This window comes from Ostrea edulis, chromosome 4 (assembly GCF_947568905.1).
Source record: "Ostrea edulis chromosome 4, xbOstEdul1.1, whole genome shotgun sequence".
NCBI classification, from domain to species: domain Eukaryota; kingdom Metazoa; phylum Mollusca; class Bivalvia; order Ostreida; family Ostreidae; genus Ostrea; species Ostrea edulis.
Genome location: NC_079167.1, coordinates 41564896 through 41588805, shown reverse-complemented (window position 1 = coordinate 41588805; position 23910 = coordinate 41564896). Strand labels below are relative to the sequence as shown.

General features: G+C 36.7%; 2 protein-coding genes across 6 annotated transcripts in view; one reads left to right on the top strand and one right to left on the bottom strand.

The window, feature by feature from the left end:
• Positions 1 to 23910, bottom strand: part of LOC125670090 (uncharacterized) — a 675065-nt gene that overhangs the window by 45003 nt on the left and 606152 nt on the right. The window contains exon 1 of one of the 5 annotated variants that reach the window (XM_048905044.1): positions 21856 to 21916. The exons of 1 other annotated variant lie outside the window; for it this stretch is intronic. The gene's annotated coding sequence lies outside the window, so the exon portion shown is untranslated. Of the gene's footprint in view, positions 1 to 11287; positions 11338 to 20375; positions 20518 to 21209; positions 21414 to 21855; positions 21917 to 23910 lie in introns of those variants that run through there. 3 more of the 5 variants (XM_048905042.2, XM_048905043.2, XM_048905047.2) reach the window with 3 other exon arrangements.
• Positions 1 to 23910, top strand: part of LOC125670094 (NADH dehydrogenase [ubiquinone] iron-sulfur protein 6, mitochondrial) — a 67034-nt gene that overhangs the window by 15904 nt on the left and 27220 nt on the right. The window lies entirely within an intron of this gene.

Here is a 23910-nt window from a genome sequence, read left to right as displayed (position 1 = left end):
GTAATTATTTATTGTATCACGTGTCCTTACTATGGGTTACTTTCTCTATTATTATTCATGAAATAAGACGGGTGTGCTCGCTATAGCTTCAATATGTAGCCCTCTCCGATTTTGTTTAATTTTGACATTTTTGGGAGAGGGCTACAATTCCATAAGATCATCGTAATGGTGCAAAATATTTTCATGAATAACCTGCAATAAACTCCGTGTATTTGTCTCCAATGTTGTTTAAACAAAAAGAGTACCAACTTAGTGCTTGGGCATGTCTAATAAATGTGTTTTTTATTAAATAACATACAAACTCCCCCCCCCCCCCCGAAAAAAGAAAAATCGGAGAGGGCATGTCTAATAAATGTGTTTTTTATTAAATAACATGCAACCCCCCCCCCCCCCCCCCCCCGAAAAAAGAAAAATCGGAGAGGGCTACATTATTAAATAAAAGTTCTGAAAATGAAATATATGTTCATATATTCTTTACAATAATGAAGAGTTTTACACCAAAATTCATATATCTTCGCGGGTCATGAATGATAATACACCCTACTTCCTTGGCAGTTCCTTCGCGGAGTATGTTGGCATGAAGCCTCGCAGTTCATGCCCTCGTATTTTTTAAAATGATAACTCGAAAGCTTGAAACTGAGGATAAAAGGCTCCAAAACATACCATTGATAACCAAACCAAATTGTACACACTGTATGTGAAATGACGCTCTAACTGTACACACTGTATGTGAAATGACGCTCTCTTTTTAGGGTGTAATAGTGCGAGTTTCGAAAACACATTCATGAGTTCATGGTAACTCCAGGTCCTCCTGTCTCCTGACTCATATACGCGGATCGTCTGGCATGTTTACTGATCCCTCCTGGTCCGGTCCGTGTTTGCCATGCGCTTAATTTTACACTCTTTATGGGATTTGTGTTCATGTGTATAATGCGAGTATATGGTGATTGTATTTCGGCCAAATTGTCATCACTCACACGATTTTCTGAATCGTAGGAACAATCAAATTGAAACTTGATTGACCGTTGTGATAAAAAAATTTTTTTTACGATGACAACGATGAAAGAGAATGCATTGGATTTTTATTTTTTTTAGCGGAATATCATGTTCAAGGTAAAATTCATGACTCTAGATAAACAAGACATTTGACTGTTTGCTGATAGGGACCTCTTGAAATAACATTTTATCTGTCGTAATATCACGCCTGGGTGTCACCTCTAATACTATCCAGTAACAGTGTGTCACAACGCTAATTTTTGGTGACCGCCCAGTATTCCGACGGTCCGATAGTCTGACGGTCCGATAGTCCGACGGCCCGATAGTCCGACGGTCCAGTAGTCCGACGGTCCGATAGTCCGACACTCTGATGGTACGGTAGTCCGACGGTCCGAAACTCCGATAATTTGTGGCCCCATATATAAGAGATCGCTATGTAATAGGCAGCAGAAAACAGGATTAAGTGCCGTGTGCCAGAGCGATTTTTTACGTCACAAGAGCAAAACATCGCACAGTGGGAAAACTTTGAACGGGTTCGACCTACATCGGGTACCTGTAAAGTGCGAAACGAAACGAAACGAAATCTACCGAAACGTAACCCACCGAAACAGATTGTATAACCGAACTCTGTTAATTATAATAATTAAAAATGGTGTATAACCGAACTCTATTAATTATAATAATTAAAAATGGTATCTTAAGCCCCTGTTAAAGTTACCACATATAAATAAAACTCGCCTCCCCATTGATGCAAGCTTTCGGCTTGACAGATACAAAGTTTTAAAAGTTGGAAAGGGGTGAGTAAGCACAAAGTTCATATCCGAAGTTGATTGAATACCATGTACAATTAGTTTCGGATCCATAAATTTCAGAACAGAGGGTTACAGTTCGGCATAAATACACGTTTCAGTATTTTTTGCTCTAAAGACAAATCTATGTATACATGTGGATATTGTGTATTTGTATGTAGTATATCAAACGGTGGCTTAATTCCCGTTCATTTTGTAATTTCGGCTTCCCTTGTTCATAAGGCTTTTGAGTTTACAAAATGCTGACCTCCTCCTGATATTATTGCATAAAAAAATTATGTTTTCCGTCCCGTTTTCAATTCCCCGTCCTAGCAACACCACAAATGTATAGAGTCATATTTAGATTCACTACATATCAATAATAATTTTTAATAACACATGTGTATATATTTTACCGAATTGCATTCATGCAAGGTGAAGATAACGAACAGTGATCAATCTCATAACTCCTATAAGCAATACAAAATAGATAGTTGGGCAAACACGGACCCCTGGACACACCAGAGGTGGGATCAAGTGCCTAGGAGGAGTAAGCATCCCCTGCCGACCGGTCACACCCGCCGTGAGCCCTATATCCCGATCAGGTAAACGGAGTTATCCGCAGTCAAAATCAATGTGTCAAGAACGGCTTAACAATCGGTATGAAACACGTCAGACAGCATTTGACCCAATGCGAGGTTGTATTGACGAACCAGATCGTTATAACGACCATGGAATTTGCGAAATGCTGACTTCAATCGAGACTGTTGAAACCCCTGTACCATCAACTTGTTTGTCAGTAGCTTACCTTGATATAATATGGTATACTATCTAACTTTTTCCATTATTGAAAGTACTCGCACCTCAGCAGTTAGAGATAAAATAGAAGGTTAAGAGCTCTTCCTGCTTTCAAATTTCTCAGACACCAGTTTCTTAAAACAATGTATCTATGTCCAAAGGCGGATCCAACGCCAGCGACCCCATCCCTTGTTTAGTGTGTTTCGCCAGACCTCTGAGACTGTAACTCTCCGTTCTGAAATTTATGGATCTGAAACTAATTGCACATGGTATTTAATCAACTTCGGATATGTACATTTTGCTTACCACCTCCCCCCTTTCCAGCTTTTAAAACTGTGTATCAGTCAAGCTGAAAGCCTACATCAAAGGGGAGGCGAATTTTATTTATATGTGGTAATTTTCACAGGGGCCTAAGATACCATTTCTAATAAAAGAGTTCGGTTATACAATCTGTTTCGTTTCGTTTCGGTAGATTTCGTTTCGTCTACATGTATATATTTCGGCATCGTCGGAAGCCCACGGTTGATTACGCTTCGTTCCTTTCTCCATCACCCGTGGTTTCATTCATTACTACTCGCTGTGTGTCTGTCTGTCAGTATGTATGTATGCTGAATTTAAGGAACATTTTCATCATATATATACCGATATCTATAGCTTGTAGGGAGGGCTGACAGCGGATACTCGTCAGGGACGTAGCAACAGAGGGAGGGGGCTGATCCCTCATCCCACTTTTTAAAAATTTTCCCTTTCTTCTTTTTAGGTCACCTGAATTCATTCAGGTGACCTATTGCTATCTGTTTTTGTCCGTCGTCGTTCGTCGTGCGTCGTGCGTTAACATTTGAACATTTTCAGCTTCTTCTCTGAAACCCCTGAACCAATTTCAACCAATTTTGGCATATAGCATCTGTGGGTGGAGGGGAACAAAAATTGTGAAATTCGTGGTCCATGCCCCCCTGGGGCCTGAGGGGTGGGGCAAAAACCATCAAAATGAGTGTAATTTTAAAAAATCTTCTTCTTTACTCCTGGACATCAAGAAGCCAAACTGTGGGCATAATTATAATGAGCGTTGAGCCCTCTACCAAAATTGTGAAATTCATGGCCCCTGGGGCAGGGGTTCTTGTGTTAGGGTGGGGCTCTATTGGTCATATAGTGAAAGTGTAGAAATTCTTTGAAAATCTTCTTCTCTGTCTCTGGGTATTAAGTAGACAAACTAATAGCATGGTAATGATGAACAAGGATGCCTCTTTATACCCCCTGCAACAAGTTGTGGGGGGGGGGGGTTATACTGGAATCGGGTTGTCCGTCTGTCCGTCCGTCCGTCTGTAGACGCAATGGTTTCCGGGCTCTAAAGCATTATCCTTTCCACCTACCGTCACCATATCATATATATGGACTACCCATGGGATGAAGATGTTCCCTATTGATTTTGGGGTCAAAAGGTCAAAGGTCAAGCGCACTGGACATTGAAGTAGCAATATGGTTTCCGGGCTCTAAAGCGTTATCCTTTCCACCTACAGTCACCATATCATATATATGGACTACCCATGGGATGAAGATGTTCCCTATCGATTTTGGGGTCAAACGGTCAAAGGTCATGCGCACTGTACATCGAAGTAGCAACACTCAGAAAAGAGGAAGTTTATACCTATTACCAACACCCTTTGGGAGATTGGGGTAAGCGGGGAGTATTCTTAGTGAGCATTGCTCACAGTACCTCTTGTTAAAAATTGTGAAATTCATGGCCCCTAGATCAGGGGTTCTGTTGCTAGGGTGGGGCTCTATAAGTCATATAGTGAAAATGCATTATTTCTTTGAAAATCTTCTTTTCTGTCCTAGGGTATTAAGTAGACAAACCAATAGCATGGTTATGATGAGCACGGATGCCTCTTTCAAAATTGTGAAATTCATGGCCCCTGGGTCAGGGGTTCTGGTATTAGGGTGGGGCCCTATTGATCATATAGTGAAAATGCATTTTATTTCTTTGAAAATCTTCTCCTCTGCTGCTGGGTATTAAGTAGACAAATTAATAGTATGATAATGATGATCAAGGATGCTTCTTTCAAAACTGAAATTTATGGGCCCTGGGTCAGGGGTTCTGGTGCAAAGGCGGGGCTGACCACATAGCTATTCAATGTTTCTTCCATCCAAAAGTAAAATTCTTATATTTAAACACAAACCTAATTCAAACATTGGAAGGTTGTTACATGATACTCAGGTGACCTATAAGGCCCCTAGGCCTCTTGTTTACATGTTAAAACTCTTTTTGGTTCGGCTGCCCCCCCCCCCCCCCAATCCTTTTTGGTTGGCCCCCAGCTTCCCCCTTTCAAAAACGAGGCCACGCGCCTGCTCGTGTCCCCTTAACACTTTCAAAAGTAGGGAGTGGGGGACAAGAGTATGTATGTGCCCCCTCCTTACACTTCTGGAACCCCAAACGAGATCCTCATCTTTATATCAAATGTTGTTTGATAACATCCTCCCCTTAATTCTAGTGCAAGAAATTTCTGTTCAAAAATTGTTATTTGCTATAAAGAAAGGTATACCATAAAATTGGTATAAAATTCGGATATACAGATTTGCGTTGAAAAACTTAGATAGGCTCTGATTGGCGCATAATTGCATTATTGTCGTCCCATACAAAAATTCATTTCCTTATTGATTGTGTTATGGCCCGTTATACAGAAAATTTTCATTTAATAAACTTTTGCCCGGGGGGGGGGGGGGGGACTTGAGGCCTACTTCAAACCTTTAAGACTGAGCAGGGTGTAGGGAATTCTACCAATTTTAGCTTGTTATTTCAGGGGTTGGGGGTGATTATGTAGGTTACCATCGCCATCTTCATGACGTTTATATGGAAAATTTTTAGAATTGAATCCCATTTTAGCATGTGCCCCAATCTAAGTTTTGTGCTCCCCTACCAACACTTTACGATGTTTGACTACGGTATTGGCGTTGCCTTATAGCTAATAATAAATTCGTCCGAACAAATTGCTAATTCGTCCGAACAAATTACTAATTTGTCCGAACATATAGCTAATTCGTCCGAACGAATTACTAATTTGCCCGAACCAATTACTAATATGTCCGAACAAATAGCTAATTCGTCCGAACAAATTGCTAATTTGTCCGAACAAATTACTAATTTGTCCGAACATATAGCTAATTCGCCCGAACCAATTACTAATATGTCCGAACAAATAGCTAATTCGTCCGAACAAATTGCTAATTCGTCCGAACAAATTACTAATTTGTCCGAACATATAGCTAATTCGTCCGAACGAATTACTAATTTGTCCGAACCAATTACTAATATGTCCGAACAAATAGCTAATTCGTCCGAAAAAATTGCTAATTTGTCCGAAAGAATAATATATTTATATATGGCCTTTCTATGCCGCCGTAAGTTCACACTTGAATGATTTTGGTCAGAAATTGATTGTCTGATTTATAATCAGGCCGTGTCGATTTTGGCGGTTTCTGGTAATTTCCATAAAATAATGCCGGACATGAATACATTTTTAACTCTATTAATTAAAATTTTTGGTGATGGTCAACATGTCGGACTATCGGACCGTCGAAATATTGAACCGTCGGACTATCGGACTACCGGCCCGTCGGACCGTCGAACTATCGGACCGTCGGAATACTGGGCTTGAACCCTAATTTTTGGGACACGTTTCAATGAAAAGGGTTTTATCTTTATTCTCAGTGACCAATCACAATCCCACGGGGATCCGGGATAGAATAGATCCTCATTATACCCCTTACTTGTCGTAAGAGGAAACTAAATGGGGCGGTCCTTCGATGGGACCGCAAAACCAAGGCCCCGTGTCACAGCAGGCGTGGCACGATAAAGATCTCTTCCTGCTCAAAGGCCGTACGCGCAGTGGATAGGTCTAAATTTTGCTGCTCTATTCACCGGAAACGGCAATGTCTGCATATGAGTGAAAAAATCCTTGAGCAGGACGTTAAAGCTGTATGATCCGATGTTCATCTATTACTTTTTGTAAAGAATGTTGTAAGGTATTCAATGTAAATGTATAACGATCCTATTTCAGGTCTAGTAAATAGCGGTGGGTTTTTGTAATCATGGTTTCATTTTGAGGGGTTCATCTAATAAAAATAATCCACCAATTCTATTTACTGCTTGATTTATTTCACTTAGAATTTAACACTGAAGTCTATGGGAGGAGCATGTTTTATCAAAATATTTTAAAAAGAACTTATATTTTCATACAAATCTCTTGGTAGAAAGTTACATACACTTAATGAAATAAATAATCATGCTTTATTGCTTAAAGATATTCTAAAAAGAAATTATATTTTCATACAAATCTCTTGGTAGAACGTTACATACACTTTCTATTTATGGAAATATGAAATAAAATTAATCATTTACCACACGCATCTTTAGAAAATCAGATTTTTCTTATTTTTACAAAGGGCAGGGAACACTTCAAAAAGTATCAAGTGCAAAAAGGTCAGCCTCTAATCATTTACCAGTCATGTGAATCGGATCTACTTCACTTTCATCATTATGTAACAATAAAAAAATATTTTGATTTAAACCCTTCGAAATCGCTCATTTTCCTTTCGTACATTGAATACTTTAAGGTGACTCACTACACCCAGAAATAGTTTCTCAAATCAGTACGAATTGATTTAATTATAAAAGATATGATGATATACAATAAGTATATATGCCAGAAAGGCAAAAAAAAAATTAAAAAATACAGATTTGGATAAAAACATGATTTTAAAAAATATCATTTCAACACATATGAACAAAAGACTCTAGGGGATTTGAACTCGAGATCTGCGGTTCACCAGTGCTTTAACCAGAGCTACAATGATAGACAAACAAATCGATCGATACAAATAATTTCACAAAACATTTAAATCGCCATCTTGTGACGTGGTGTCATACAGAGTATAAGCTTTAGTGTAGTGAGCTACCTTAAAGCAGACATACCAGAGGTGGGATCAGGTGCCTAGGAAGAGTAATCGTCCCCTGTCGACCGGTCACACCCGCCGTAAGCCCTATATCTTGATCAGGTAACCGGAGTAATCCGTAGTCAAAATCAGTGTGCCAAGAACGGCCTTACAACCGGTATGAGAAATGTAAGACGACATTTGACACAATGATAAGTTATATTGCAAACTAGATCCTTATAACAGCCATATAATTCGCGAAATGCTTACTTTAAACGAGACTGTTGGAACCCCTGTAACATCACCTTGTTTGTCAGTAGCCTGCCTCGATTCAAAGACTGATCATACGCAGAACAATAGCTCTTGTGTATTAAATCAGTTGAGAGATATAAACACCATGTGCAGGTGATAATGAAATATTGCTACATAGATATGAGAAGTTGACGATGAGAAAGCTAAAATCATCCCGATTGTAATAAAGTGAGTTGTTAGTTTGCCGTTAATATCCATTTTCAATAAAATATCTAAATACGAAGCATATATGGAGTACTACGTGGTGTCTTTTATCTCGAGTTCACAGGGAACGATGGTTCAACAGCGTTTTTTCAAGGTGGACAAAATTTATCGAAAATTCAGACACACAACTTTATATACAACAAACTAAACCAATAAAGAATGGCATAGCGTGGTCATCCAAACTCTCTTTTATGGAAACCATACGGCCAATCAGTGAGTGACATGCTCAATCAAGTCAAAAGACACGCTCTTAAATGGGAACGCTAGTACGTTCTTCTCGTCTAGAGAACTGTTGTACTCGGCAAAGCGCTAAATAAATTTGTGAATACACATGTCTGTCACAACATGTATATCAGTAAATGCTCTCACCAGAATTTGATTGATATTAAATATGTGAAGAAACAGAAGAAATGCTTATCATATCATTTAAAAGATTTCTTTCGACAGTCTATTATATATTCTTACCATCATAATTCTAAACAAAAGCAGGTTTTAATTTTTTTAATCGTATTCCTCGCACGGTGTAAGCCTACTCTCTCCCGCTGGTAGCCTGTCATTGTACTACATGTACTAAATGCACCCCCCGGCACAGATGTGTTTTTATCGCGTTTCAACACATGCACAAATTTCATATTGATATTATCCTTATCTTAATTCAAAAGCCCGTACTTTGACCCTTTCATACACATGTCCGAATTTTCTGGCTCTTTTTTAAAAACAAGGACTAACGCACGAATTTTCAAAACTGCATTGATTTAGAATGTTCATTACTAATTGCAATGATCATGGGCATTTCCTCATGAGCGCGCTTCAGTTGAAACAATGAATATACAGAACTACTTGATGATTATTTCTATTTAGTCGATTGAAAATTCTCGACAGATATGAAAGTAGAATTTACATGTCCAAAATAAATTTCAATCTTGAAAATACACGAGGATATGAACTGCAACACATTATGCCGACATACGTCATGCATAAAGCGGCAACGTCCTTCAAGAAGTATGCCGGTGTAACGACGAAAAGTGACCCCTGTGGAATATTGACCATTTTATGTATCAAAAAAATGACACAGGTCATTATTCTATGAGGTTACTTTTCTACAATCCACACGGAGAAAAATGACCCCAAGGCCATAATTTCTACAAAAAAGTTTCTACGTAGAAAAATGACACCCCCCCCCCCCCCCGGGGGTCAATATTCTACGGGGGTCACTTTTCGTCGTTACACAGGTATGAAACATCGCATTTCATACTCTAATGTATTTTCACCTCTTCACAAGGCTAGGGTGACGTTCCACGGTGTTTTTCTTGTCCTTGGAGTGTCACCCTTGGCTTAGCGAAGATGGAATTTTCAAAACTGAAATTTATTTATTTATTTTTAGATATACGCGATATTGAGAGATTGGAATCGATAAACAATGAAAGACAACAGCAAGAAAAAAGAATTTAACAATTCTATATATGCCAAGATTGGCTATTTATTTACTATTTCTTAGTAAAATACCAACGAAGAAAAAATAATACTATCGACAATATGCCCGGTGTTCACGGCATACTTTACTCAATATCTCACTGGACATTTATTCTAGTTTCTAAACAAGAGGTCCATGGGCCACATCGCTCATCTGTGTCACCTTAGCCCATATTTAAAGATTTCCCTATATATTCGCATGTAAAACTTTGATCCCTATTGCATTCACAACCTACCCGCGGGGGCCATGATTTTTACAAGCTTGAATCTGCACTATGTCAGGAACCTTTCATGTAAATGTAAACAGTACTTCTTTAGTCCAATGGTTCTTAAGATAGTTGATTGACTGATTATTGTTTAATGTCCCTCTCGAGAATATTTCACTCATATGGAGACGTCACCACTGCCGGTGAAGGGCTGCAAAATTTTGGCCTCTGCTCGGCGCTTATGGCCTTTGAGCAGGAAGGGATCTTTATCGTGCCACACCTGCTGTGACACGGCGCCTCGGTTTTTGCGGTCTCATCCGAAGGACCGCCCCATTTAGTCGCCTTCTACGACAAGCAAGGGGTACTGAGGACCTATTCTAACCCGGATCCCCACGGGAAGGAAAATGATAAAATATATCACATTTTAGGAAGATGATAAAATGTATTAAAAGCGGCGTCGCTTTATATATGTTGATGTAAGAAATACAAAAGATCATCGAAAAAAATATTTTACTAAAGTGAAATCATAGAAACACTGGGCATCACATTTACAAGTAATACCCTAAATTATATGGTATACACGAGCAAAAAATAAAAGTGATATGATGTAAGAATTCCACTTATCTAATTACTCCATGAATACTTCTCAGTTACTTAGTTTGAGTATCAGTCGAATTCGTGTGATGAATCAGTGTAAGAGAAACTTACTGAGCACATTCACTCACATTGTTTTGCGCCTGGCTATAAATTTACGAGAGTTCTCCAAAGGGATATAACTCGGACGTACATTGTATCTCGAAACAGGTGTTGACACGATAAAGAACCACTAGGTCTAAATTTGTGGCACTTCACCTAAAGCTGGTGACGTCTCAATAGGAGTGAAAATTCTCGACGGGACGTCAAACAAACAAAAATCAAAGGTAAAAAATTGGAAATGGAAATATTCATTCATATCTCAAAATATTCACGTTACGTCATCTCCTCCCTCAGCCTGTATAGCTGCAGTTCATACGGGATTCACATCATCCCCATCCAACTTTTATGTTGTCAGCCGGAGAGCTACAGTCCGACAGCTACCCTCTGCTTTGAAATTAATATCCAGTAAATCTTTATTGTAGCTAGTATCGTTAAGTATCACAGTATGTTTATACTGCAAGTTGCATGGAGAACCCTTTAAACCTGCCAGCTACAATACCTTTATGAAACACGGAAATATATCTCAAATAAAAATTGCGAAAAGCTCAATGGAACAGATGGAACTTGCTATCTTGCTATTCATCTATAGCACACACACATCCCTCTCTCCCTTTCTTCTCTCTCTCTTCCTCACTCATAACCCTTTTCTCTATCTTCTCTACACTTGATACTTACATGTATGTATGGCTTGATTGTATTCATGTGCTTAAATATCATGTGTATAAAAATCAATTTAAAAAATTGTAAAAATCAGTTATTCCAACAAAACATCAAAATTATACGATTTTAATCAAATTCACGGTATCTTCTACGCAATTAGTTTGAGTAGCCATGAAGAAGGGCAAATAAATAAAACAACAAAACAACAACAACAAAACTACTTACACTTTGGGTGACAGAGTCCATCCATCGATTTTAAAACGTTAGTGGTGTGTTATTTACCTATCTTCCACTCAACAACGATACGCCGTGTTATCTTGAACAATTAACGCAGGTTATGCATGTCGATAGAAATATTCTATTACTAATTTCACAATAATCTATTTAATTGTGTAAAAGGAGAGACTTGCACAGTCACGTGATACTCCCTAATGGTTATGATTGTCTTATTTCCCCCAAGAAAATTGATAAAAGGTGGCGGTATAGTTGTGTATTGTAAGACCCATCTTTCTCCAAATAGTTTCATTGTCGAAAATATTCATGATAGTATTATATGGTGTATAGTAGAGTTAAAACTTGTATCGATGCAAAAAATATATATTTTGCTTTATGTTATTTGCCGCCTGAACACAATGTTTTTTTTTACTGCGACAGACTTAGTGACTGTCGTTAAAACAGGTAGTGACGGTTACATCGCCAAACGCTCGGCATCAGGTGTGGATATTACGGGTCCTCGGAGATGATATCCCGTGTCACAGTAGGTGTGGCACGCTAAAGAACCCTCACTGCTCAATGGCCGTAAGCGCCGAGCATAGGCCTAATTGTGAAGCCCTTCACCGGTCCTGATGACGTCTCCACATGAGTGAAAAATTCTCAAGGGGACGTTAAGCAAGATACAATCAATCTCACTTTGGCGAAGGAGCAATCAGAATGTTAACCACAGGCACTTATATTGCTTGGGGCCTAATTACTACATGCAAGGCAAAGATAACGAACAGTGATCAATCTCATAACTTCTATAAGCAATACAAAATAGATAGTTGGGAAAACACGGACCCCTGGACACACCAGGGGTGGGATCAGATGCCTAGGAGGAGTAAGCATCCCCTGTTGACCGGTCACACCCGCCGTGAATCCTATATCCTGATCAGGTAAACGGAGTTATCCGCAGTCAATATCAGTGTGTCAAGAACGGCTTAACAATCGGTATGAAACACATCAGACAGCATTTGACCCAATGATAGGTTGTATTGACGAACTAGATCGTTCTAACGACCAGAGAATTTGCGAAATGCTGACTTCAATCGAGACTGTTGAAACCCCCGTACCATCAACTTGTTTGTCAGTAGCTTACCTCGATTTAAAAACTGACTATACGCAGAACAAGCTCTTGCATATCGAATCAGTTGAGATATATAAACACCATATGCAGGTGATAATGGAATATTGCTACATAAATATGGGAAGTTGACGATGGAGAAGTTGAAATCATCCCGTTTGTCATACAGTTGAGTTGTCAGTTTGCCGTTAATGTCTACTTTCAATAAAATATCTAAGTATGATACAGAAGTAGACGACTCTGTGGTGTCCTTTATTTCGAGCTGACAAGGATATATCAAATCGACATATGAATGAAAGCTATTATTGTTAATAGACAAAACGTCATAGATATATCTAAATGTCGAATTGAAGGCCGCAGCGAGATATTTTTTCTTTTCACGTAGAAGTTTTTGAATAAATTCTGCTTCATATGAATATAGAAACAGGTCAGCTAACAGCTACATATAAGAGTACTCTTATATATAGTAATTAGGCCCCAAGCGATATAAGTGCCTGTGATGTTAACGTCTTAGGTTTGACCCGGCCCTAGTACGAGTACCTAGGTATGACGCGGCCATATGGCATGAGTGGGGTTCGAACTCACGACCTCCGGGTTGCGAAGCAAACGCTCTAACTCGACCAGTTGAAATATTTGTAACGGAATAGTATAACAGCCATTACGGTTGGCACAATGGTTGTTTATGACCAGATAAGAAGAATATGTATTATCATTTAGCCAAGCTGTAGATCATCTTCTCCAAAGTGTGTAAGTAATAATTTTATAACGAGGAAACGTCAGAATGAATAAACCCTTCTTGTAACGTTCGTTTTGAAAATGTACTTTTATGCCATTAACATGCAACACTTGAGATTTGTGATAATTTGGTGAGTGTTAGTTCCACGGGCCAGTTATATGAGGACGGAGTGCAATTTTAATATTTTGTTGATTACACAGTCAGGGTATAGAAATGAATTCACCGATTTACAGACCTTGGGACCCGCATTAGGAATTTTTTACAACTATGTGCAGCTCTTTCACGAAGACTAACTAACTAATGATTGTACTAAATTTTCATTTATTCAAAAGTGCTGTTATTCAATATATTTAAAAAAAAAAACAGGCCCGCAATATCAAAAACGTAGATTTTGATAGGTAATTATTTTTCCATTGTTCAATCCTAGTTCAATTGCATGCATAATATTTGTGTTTTGTCAATACGTTTAATTTTAAAGTTTGAATGATTATTAGAGCAAGAGAACCCCGGATGTCACCATTGTTGTATATGTAGAGGTTAGAGACCTTCCCATTCATTATAACTACGCCGTTAAAATTTAAAAGGTCCTCCTGCTCAACAAATAACTATATTGTTAGAAGAGGCCCGAGGAGCTCATTATATATATGCCAGTAGAAAAAGTCCTCCTGCTAAATATATAATTACCGTTAAAAGAGACCAAGAGAGTTCATTATAACTATGCCGTTAGAATCTAAAAGGTCCCTTTGCTCAATAAATAACTATGCTGTTAGAAGAGGCCCGGGGAGCTCATTATAACTATGCTGTTAGAAGAGGCCCGGGGAGCTCATTATAACTATGCCGTTAGAAGAGGCCCGGGAAACTCATTATAAATATACTGTTAAAAGACATGGGGAGCTCATTATAACTATGCTGTTAGAAGACCTGGGGAGCTCATTATAACTATGCTGTTAGAAGACCTGGGGAGCTCATTATAACTATGTCGCATGTAGACGTCATCATGTTCTCGTACATTGATGCTCATTCTAACTGCTGTTACATGTAGGAGAAACCTTGCTCATTATAGATATGTCATTAGTAGTTCTAGGTCTTTGTGATCATTATGCCATTGATAGAAACATTCAGGCTTCTAAGAATTATGCCGTCGGTAGATACATTCACGCTCACTATAACTATTTAGTAATGTAAGCATAGTTCGGATAATGAAATGGATTGCCCGGATGTGGAATTGCAACTACGTTCTCCTAGGATTGGAGCTATCATAATGTTAAACCTTTACCTTGTTTTCATTGCATACCTTTTCTTTGTTTGATGTTTGACAGATGTCAAATGTCGTAAATACAAAGAACATTTTAACTTGAACAGGTAAAAGGAAATTACTTTCTGTCGTGATGAAAACAAACAGGCGGAATCTAGAATCAACCTATCATAGGTACGTTTCCAATTTTTAAAGGCTTCTCAGTGCACCCACCGTCGGAAACCCACGGTCGATCGCACTTCTTTTACCTCCTGTGGGACACAACGCCGATATTTTCGCTGGAAGGTGTGTCTCGGGTTCGATATGCGATTGGTCGTTGTACCATTCCTTAGTGCGATATTCAACCAATGAAAAAGCCCCCTATTTCCAGTGCTCGGGAGCATAGAAAAGTATGGCTTTCGAGGCGTAAATTTTGAAAAGTTACAAAGCTTTAAGCGAGGTGCTTTACAACTTCTTTGTTAGTTTGTTTTGAAATCGATTTTATTTCAAATATAAACATACCTAACAACCTATCTCTTTAAACCTTCATCTGGTCAACTTTCGTGACAATTGACTCGTTGAATTTGCATACCCGATTTAATATATTCGTATATAGGCTGCACGCAAGTGATATGTCTGTTGGGTGAAAGTTAAGGCACTCTAAAGCATAGTTGTTCAAGTGAAATGTCTGCCGATAGAGCCCTGTAACCCTGATCTTCAACAGTGGCACAACAAAAGACATACTTTCATGGGCGTCGCCATTACTGCTGACGCTTAAAGTTTCGGGAATACTTACGGCGATTCCCATTGTTCCCCGATATGTCACGTAAGGTCATGCATTTTAATGAGTTATGCAAACATATCGGCGTTGTGTCCCACGGGAGGTAAAAGAAGTGCGACAGACCGTGGGTTTCTGACGATGCAGTGCATCTTGCAGTACGAACATACTGTAATACTTAAGCCATAAAATGATAGCATTTTGTACACCGCTATTATTTTCAACACCAGCTAAAATAAAGATTTTCTGGATATTAATTTCAAAACAGAGGGTAGCTGTCGGACTGTAGCTCTTCGGCTGACAACATAAAAGTTGGATGGGGACGATGTGAATCCCGTATGAACTGCAGCTATACAGGCTGAGGGAGGAGATGACGTAACGTGAATATTTTGAGATATGAATGATTTCCATTTCCAATGTTTTTACCTTTGATTTCTTTACCAAAGGAAATGATAGTCATTTCCTCATGAATGGGAACAATGCGCGGATGAATGTTGATAAATACGTGACTTTAAACGGCTGGGAATATTAAAAAAGTGAAAGTGAGCTGTAAATATAAAATATAAATTTCATTTTTGAAAAATACATGAGACTAAAAACAGCACCGCTTCACGTTAGCACATCATGTTAAAAACAAATAACCTCGTCTCGTTCAATCTGAAAATCGTGCATTTATCTGTTTCACGCGGCGTCCTTGACAGTTCCTTTTGAGGTCATGGATTGTCCAGACACTTTATGTGGTAATCATATAAACCTCAATGGTCACAATGAAGTCTATAAATCACAGCAACAGAAAGAAAAACAGATTTAAGGAAAGTATTACAAGTGACACATAATTACTTAGCCATAATTTTACAAAGCTTTCATAACACATTTTAGAGAAAATGTTGATGGCATCATATCAAGAGTGAAGACAAATATACACAAACATGTACAAATTGGTGACACTTACAGCAAAATAAAATAAAGAGTAGATGGCGCTTATGTGAAACAACACTTAATACTAGTATTAGTTTGCTATGGGAACTACAGTAATACCCGGTTATAGCGGACACGCTTATAACGAATTCACGCCTACAACGATTTAAAACGGCCTTATGCGCCTTCTGGCGTGGGGAAAACTAAGGGCTAAGTAAGTTAGTTTTAAAACATATTATGAACTCAGCGGATATACCGAACTACGTTCCCAAGCACATCACTATACGTGTTTTTACTGTATCAATTCTGCCCCCGTAGATTTAGCCGTTCATTTGAAATATATATTGACCAAATTACCATTCTGATATGCCTTTCATGTGAATGTGCGAAATAATGCATAAAAATTGGTCAACATATGGGCACATTCATGAAAAGGCTTTTTAAAATAATTTTATTGTTTCCTTTGAATTCATATGCGTTTTACCGTCTTCTTTGGAAAATCTCCCTTTTTAGCTTTGTTTTGATATAGAGGCTTTAATTGGTGTTAATATGGGGGAAACAATGGTGTTTGATTAGTACAAATACAATTCATATCTAAGGTTATACTTGTAAAAAAAATCTTATACAATAGGCCTCGGGATACTGCTTTTGTAAGGATATCCATTTCAGCACGTTTCAATGAGGAAAACAAAGAGATAACTCAAGTTCACTCTTTAAAGTTTTTGCTAAAGATGGATTTTTTTTTTTTAGAAAGATATACTTGTTTAATCTACATTATTTCTTCAATAAATGTACATGTGTCGGTCATTTTGGTAAAAAAGAATGATTTTCTAGCATTGCTGAATTTCGAATCCCTGAACAGATTGGAATTTTCCGGAATGTTTTTGTGGTTTTGTAGCGTCCCTCGCTGAGAAAAAAAATCAAATATGAAATGAAGCACTGACATAAAGTCACATTTAGAAAAAAAGTATTTTTCTCTGCTAAGACTTTATCGCCGTAGTTCTAAATTCTGGACTAATTTTAACAATATTATTTCTGGAAGTAGGATGAAGGACAGAAAGAACACAACCTTAAATCGCACTTCACATCTCCAAAAGCAAACCAAAACATCCTAAAAAGCAAACCAAAACATCCTAAAAAGCAAACCAAAACATCCTAAAAAGCAAACCAAAACATCCTAAAAAGCAAACTAAAACATCCTAAAAAGCAAACTAAAACATCTCCAAAAGTAAAAACAAACATCCCCAAACGTGAAAATGAACATCTACAAAAGCAAACACGAACATCCTAAAAAGCAAACAATAACATCCTACAAAACAAACACGAACATCCTAAAAACAAACACGAACATCCCCAAAAGCAAACAGTAACATCCCCAAAAGCAAATACATTTTTACGACCATCTTAAAAAGCAAAAAAACGAACATCTGCAAAAGCAAACACGAACATCCTAAAAAGCAAACAGTAACATCCCCAAAAGCAAATTCTAACATCTTAAATAGCAAAACACAAACATCCCCAAAAGCAAACACGAACATCCCCAAAAGCAAAAACGAACATCTGCAAAAGCAAACACGAACATCCCCAAAAGGAAAAACGAATATCTACAAAAGCAAACATGAAGATCCCCAAAAGTAAAAACGAACATCCTCAAAAAGCATAAACAAAACAATAATCACAAAAATACATGTCGCATAAAATCTCCTAAAATCTGGAGATAAGAAAAGTAAACAAATAAGGCAATAATATTGCTTTATTTAAGATATCTCGAGTTCGCCATCTATAAAGATTTATAACTGACAAGGGTGTTTTTTAGAAAAACGGATTAAAAACATTTCAATCGAAGAAAAAAATGACTGAGTATAGATGAAGTGAACATTTCAAAGTTCGGCTTTAACAATCATCTAAAGGTGCGTGTTTTAAAGTCTCTCATATTAATTAAATTAAACACGCAACAGCCGTGTCGATTTCTCAACAGGCGTGCATATTACATTACAGTGTATTCAGTGTAAATAAAATCAACTACAGACTTTTCTGTTTAAAAAAAACAACCCATTTCAGTTGACATTAAAAACTGCTATGTCGGCGGTTTGTTTTATATGGACAATTTACCCCCGAAATTCGAAATGACAATAAACTTGTAAGAGCTAAAAGGAAAACTAAAGTGCCAAAAAACTGGAGCCAAATTCGTCCAAGGATCAGAGTTATGCATGAGGGAGATATAATCCTTAATTTTGAAATGAATTTCTAAATTTTATAACAGCAATTACATCCGTATTTTCAAGCTAGTAACGAAGTACTTAGCTACTGGGCTGTAGAAACCCTCGGGGACTAACAGTCCACCAGCAGAGGCCTCGACCCAGGGGTTATAATGTTAAACTTATACGGTACCAATTTTGATGCAATAGATGCGCATTTCAATATATAATGTCCTTTCAGTGATGCTCAAGCCGAAAATTTGGAAATTCGAAATGACAATAAACTTGTAAGAGCTAAAAGGAAAACTAAAGTGCCAAAAACTGGAGCCAAATTCGTCCAAGGATCAAAGCTATGTTATATAAAGAACAAATCAGAAAGACTGTTGACATTTGATCAATCACTGTCATGCAATGTTTTGTGTATCAATACGGGTATTTGCGTTTATTACAAATGCTCAAACGACGTCGCCTAACAAACGAACCGTACGCGCATGGATTTGACGCATATAATAATTTTTATATCACCCTTTATCGAATAAAGTTACCCTTTGCTAGATACTATCACCCTGGAGCGCGTGGTTGCTGTTCTCAGAGGGTAGCAATATGTTTTTTCAAATACATTGACGGAATGGTGGAGGTTGTTTAGCTGGGCTCATGAAAAAGCAATATATTTTCTTGATTGAATGCTATTCGTCAGAAGAAATAACAAGTAACATCTTAGATGGGAGCATATAAAAACACACACGACCAAACTCCTTGTGTGTAAATCAGTCACAGTTGTAACATGTATAACACAACACAATACAGTGTCATAAACAACAAATTTTCTGTATCTACACAATAATCATTCAAACATCTATAAAAAAGATTGTCAACGATATAGTCTATTTGTTGATCTATTTTGGGCACCCGTTATATTTAGAACTGCATACAAATTTAATGCGCATTAAGAAAGCAATGATCCAGATCATACCCAATAATTGAATTGTAAAGAAATCTACATTTGGAGTAAATGTGCAGTAATCAAACAATTCAACAAAATGAATATCGTTCTTATAGTTGTTCATAAATGTATCATAAAAGAAGAATAAGATAAATTATTTTCAAAATATCAGGCTGCTATGTTGTTTGTAAGGAACTTGAACCAGAGTAATCAGTGGCGGATTTAGAGGGGGCGCAGCCAAAGCCTCCCCCCCCCCCCCATAAATTTTCAAATTGAAGTTATATCGCGGTATCTTGTTTCGGAAAATGTACTAAAAGATAAAAGAAGCAATAATTTCTTCCACTCCCGGATAAATAAATGACAAAATCCTTTGATTTCTTGAATTACTTTATTGGGAGAACTTAATTTTTTCAAAAAAAACCCTTTAACTTTGGGTCATTTTATTAATTTCACCTTATTAAAATGATAAAAAATAGTACAAGTGACTTAATAGGAGAAATATTTCAAGCCCTATAAAATCTGTAAAATCCAGGAGCTTCCGGGGGCTTTGCCCCCCTGGACCCCCACCAGGGCTTCGCCCTGCACCCACTGCTTCATAAAGTGGTGCCCCCGTAACCACAATTCCTGGATCCGCCCCTGGTAATTAGAGATATTTTCAGCATTCTTGACACAAATGATCTCTTTGTTTTGGAAATTTTCCATACCCCTCATTAAAGACCAAGATCACAGATTAAAGAAACGAATGGGCATTTATTCAACATCAAAACTTATTTCTTCTGTAAGATCACAATCCAACATCGTTAAACAAAACCACTATTTATGGATTTACAGTCGTCATTCATTGCACTGACTTAGATCCACCAAAGCGTGTCCACCACTGCTTAATCAAAAACGAAAGTACGTTTTTAACAATTTAACGATAATTACTAATCAGTACAACACAATTATAGCTTACGGACTTCACCTTATATATATATGAAACAATGCTAAAGGTATAAACAGGAACTCTAGAGGAAGCGTTTCAGAGATTTTGGGCAAAATGTATTCATCTACATGTAGAAGTATTGATGATACATACAAGCATAGCAAAATAGACCTCGAAACATATACTATGACGGAAGGACAGTTTATAGGTAGTTTAAATACATCATGATTTTCAAAACTTACCACATATGTGCAGAAGCTAATAAACTTCCTCTTCCATTTGTCAACAACAGGTGTTTTAAAAATAGCACACTCAGGTGACTTATATAGCTTAATGCACCGTAGTGCAAGCACGACATGTATGCAAATTTGTCATGCGGAAACAAACACACACACAAACCATTATGAGTCCTATACATGCAAGGACAATTATTCCGATCAAAGTGACCGTTTTTGTTTTTTAAAACAACTCAACCGAAGGGGAATTTATTCTTCGTAACTATCCTCTGATCCACCACTTCAGATCCGCCGATTCAAATGAGCTAAAATTTCAAATACAAGAACGTTTAGGACTTTTCCTTTTTCTTCCAGTGATCTTAACCTTCTCAATGTTTGATTTTGATTTCTAACAGATTTGATTTTGAAGGTCAGTAGGAACTATATCAAACTCGTATGCAGAGTACCATTCCTAAATGTTTGACAAAAAACTTGTCAAGAAACATTTAGAAAATTTCCTTCCAGTGGTCATAAGGATTGATTGATTACCAATTTTATAACTGATTAATTTAGATTACATTGCAAACTTTTTATTTATTGGTAATTCTTTGTTAAAGTTAAAAAAAACCCAAAAAACTTTATAATATATTTGTACCTGTAGAATTGACTGTGCCTGTTGTCTACTCGATTTATGCTTCATACGCAACAAAATATATTGTATAATCCACCGTATAAACAAAATATATTGTATAATCCACCGTATAAACAAAATATATTGTATAATCCACCGTATAAACAAAATATATTGTATAATCCACCGTATAAACAAAATATATTGTATAAGTACATTGTATAACCCACCTTCACTTGTCTTTACAATGTCATTTGTTGAAAATCCTCCACTAGAACCACAAAACTCTCCATATAATTGTATGATCTGACTGGGGCTTGAAATTTTGTAAGGTTCAGCACAAATTCATTGTCATCGGTAATCATAATGCATTTCCAAGATTAATTTTATTTCCTTGTAGAATTCAAAATTTCCACAGCTTTAACTCGTTTAGAATGTCGAGTTGTAATGTTTTTAAAAATATCGATTATTACCAAGAAATTTCAAATTCCGAGAAATATAGGTAGGGAGATGGGATTCGCGCATGTATACACGGATTAGAAATTTGAGCTATTTTTGAGCTATTTTCAACAGTTGAAATCACTGCTAACAAAGACATCAGTTATTAATTATAGAAGATAATATTTCCAATTAATTTGTAACATGGCTCTTAATTTCAGTCCCCTGCATGAACCGACACCACGTCCACCATTTTGAATACAGTGCATTGTCAACCTTTACCACCTTCGATCTAATTGAGATGGATTCTTTTGCAATGTCATCGATATATATATATATATATATATATATATATATATATATATATATATATACAAGAGATATGTAATTATTTGTCTTCAGTTACAAATATATCTACTTAATAATCAGAATACTTACATTGCAGGAAAATAATGGTCTTCTTCTGTCTCTGGGTTCTCATTAAACGCATGCGTCGATCACGATTACACCCATTACTTTCGTTTTGATTATGATTCAATTTGATTTTATATTTAAAACATTAAATGTCTGGTTTACTTATGCACCCAAACATATGTTTTAAATATTCGACCCAGTTCTGCTTTATTTCTTGAATACATTTAGATACAATTTGATTTGGAAAGAGTGTGACTTTCATTTAATAAGGAATTAAACACAATTTATATACAGTAGCAATAGAAAATTCAAAAATATATATCTTAATAAGGATGTGTTTGGAACATCAGACTCTTTTATAGCATTATAAAGTTTCTGTTGTCAGTACTATCTCGTTTTCCCCCGAAATAAAATATCTAACAACATCCCAATAATTTGCCTTCAAACAAACATTTGATACTTCACAATGTCTTATATATTAAGTATTATGTGAAATGTAGTACACTTAATCGGTTGTGCTACACTGGCTTTCTTTGATATACACGCAGTAGACTGACAAGGTGTGTGACATGAAGGTATCATTTACAAAATATTCCGTCTAAAAACGTTAGTACTGACACACGGAGGCAGTTTACAAATATTTCCAAATAAAAAAATATTACCACTCAAGTTTAATGAATTCATTCTCAGTGTGCAAAAAGGCAACGAGGTTTTATTAATTTTATGTAAAATGTACACATATATAAAACGATTCTAAATAGACCATGCATCCGTTGAAAAATAGTCTTGTAGTAATCATTTTGAATTAAATAAATACAGTGAAAACTGCTTAATTCGACCCCTGTGCAACCCGTTTCACTAGGCATTCCGACCCTTATTTCGTTCTCAATTTCATATTTTCTTTGGTTTTACACAGTTTATTTCGACAATGTACATGTTGAATTAGACAGGTTTCACTGTGTAAAGTTTAACAAATTGTAAACCATATTTTGATTAGCAATATGTATATTTACCCACTTTATAATTTTTTATGAAATTAAGATATTTCTGTTTTGGTATATAGTTCCGTAAGAATATCTCGTGCATATTCATTTAGTAGAGTAATCGAACTTTTTATGATCGATAAATTATAAAGAAGTTTGTGCCTGATATTTGGAGTAATGTAAATTATTTGGGAAGTATATTTTTGATTTCTACATTGAAGGATAATTATGAAATTAAAAAGAAAAACGGGTCTCAATGTTTGTTATTGAACTACAGTGTTCTAAACCTGACCTTTTTGCACTTACAATTTATTGACTCAAAGATTTATTCCATTAGACCTAAACTTGATTTGTCTGTTGGTGTCAACACAACAAAAGCAACACAAATCAATCATTACATAAAATAGATACATAATCATGTCTTCTAACAACACAGATTTAAAAAGTTTAATACAAGTATAATGGAAATAAATAATGACCTTTTTGCACTTGATATGCGAAAAAAATTCATGATATCAAATTTGAAAGTTCAAAAGCACATACATGTATTATGAGTAATGTCAATTTCTAAAACTTTACATAATTTTCAAGGTCTTGTCTTAAAATGAAACTTTAAAAAAGTGGGTGTTAGAGATTTAATTATTGGCGCTTTTTTAAATAATCGGTATTCTGCTTGCAAAACATATCAACCCAATTCAATAAATTACAACATTTAAACTAGTTCCAAGCCTCTAAAACTACTTGTATCATAAATTATAAAACTAAAATACACGTATAGGAGTATAAGAATAGAATATATATTGGATGCCAAACCCTTTCAAAATTTAAAATGACACTTTTTTTTTCAAGTGGATAGAGTTCGGTAATAGATGTGTGATATGTTTGCACCAATGGGATCAGTATTGAACCAGTAAATACTTAGATGTAGCATCCTGCGCAGTTGTGCTCAGAAGCTCAGGACAGGAGTTACACGTAACTTCCTTAAAGCCCCGATTGTTCAAAACATAAAATTGCTGACAGAAAACCTTGCGTTTTGGGTATAACTCGAAGGAAATTACAGTCTGTTGGAATTCCCATGGGCACGAATTGTGCTCCT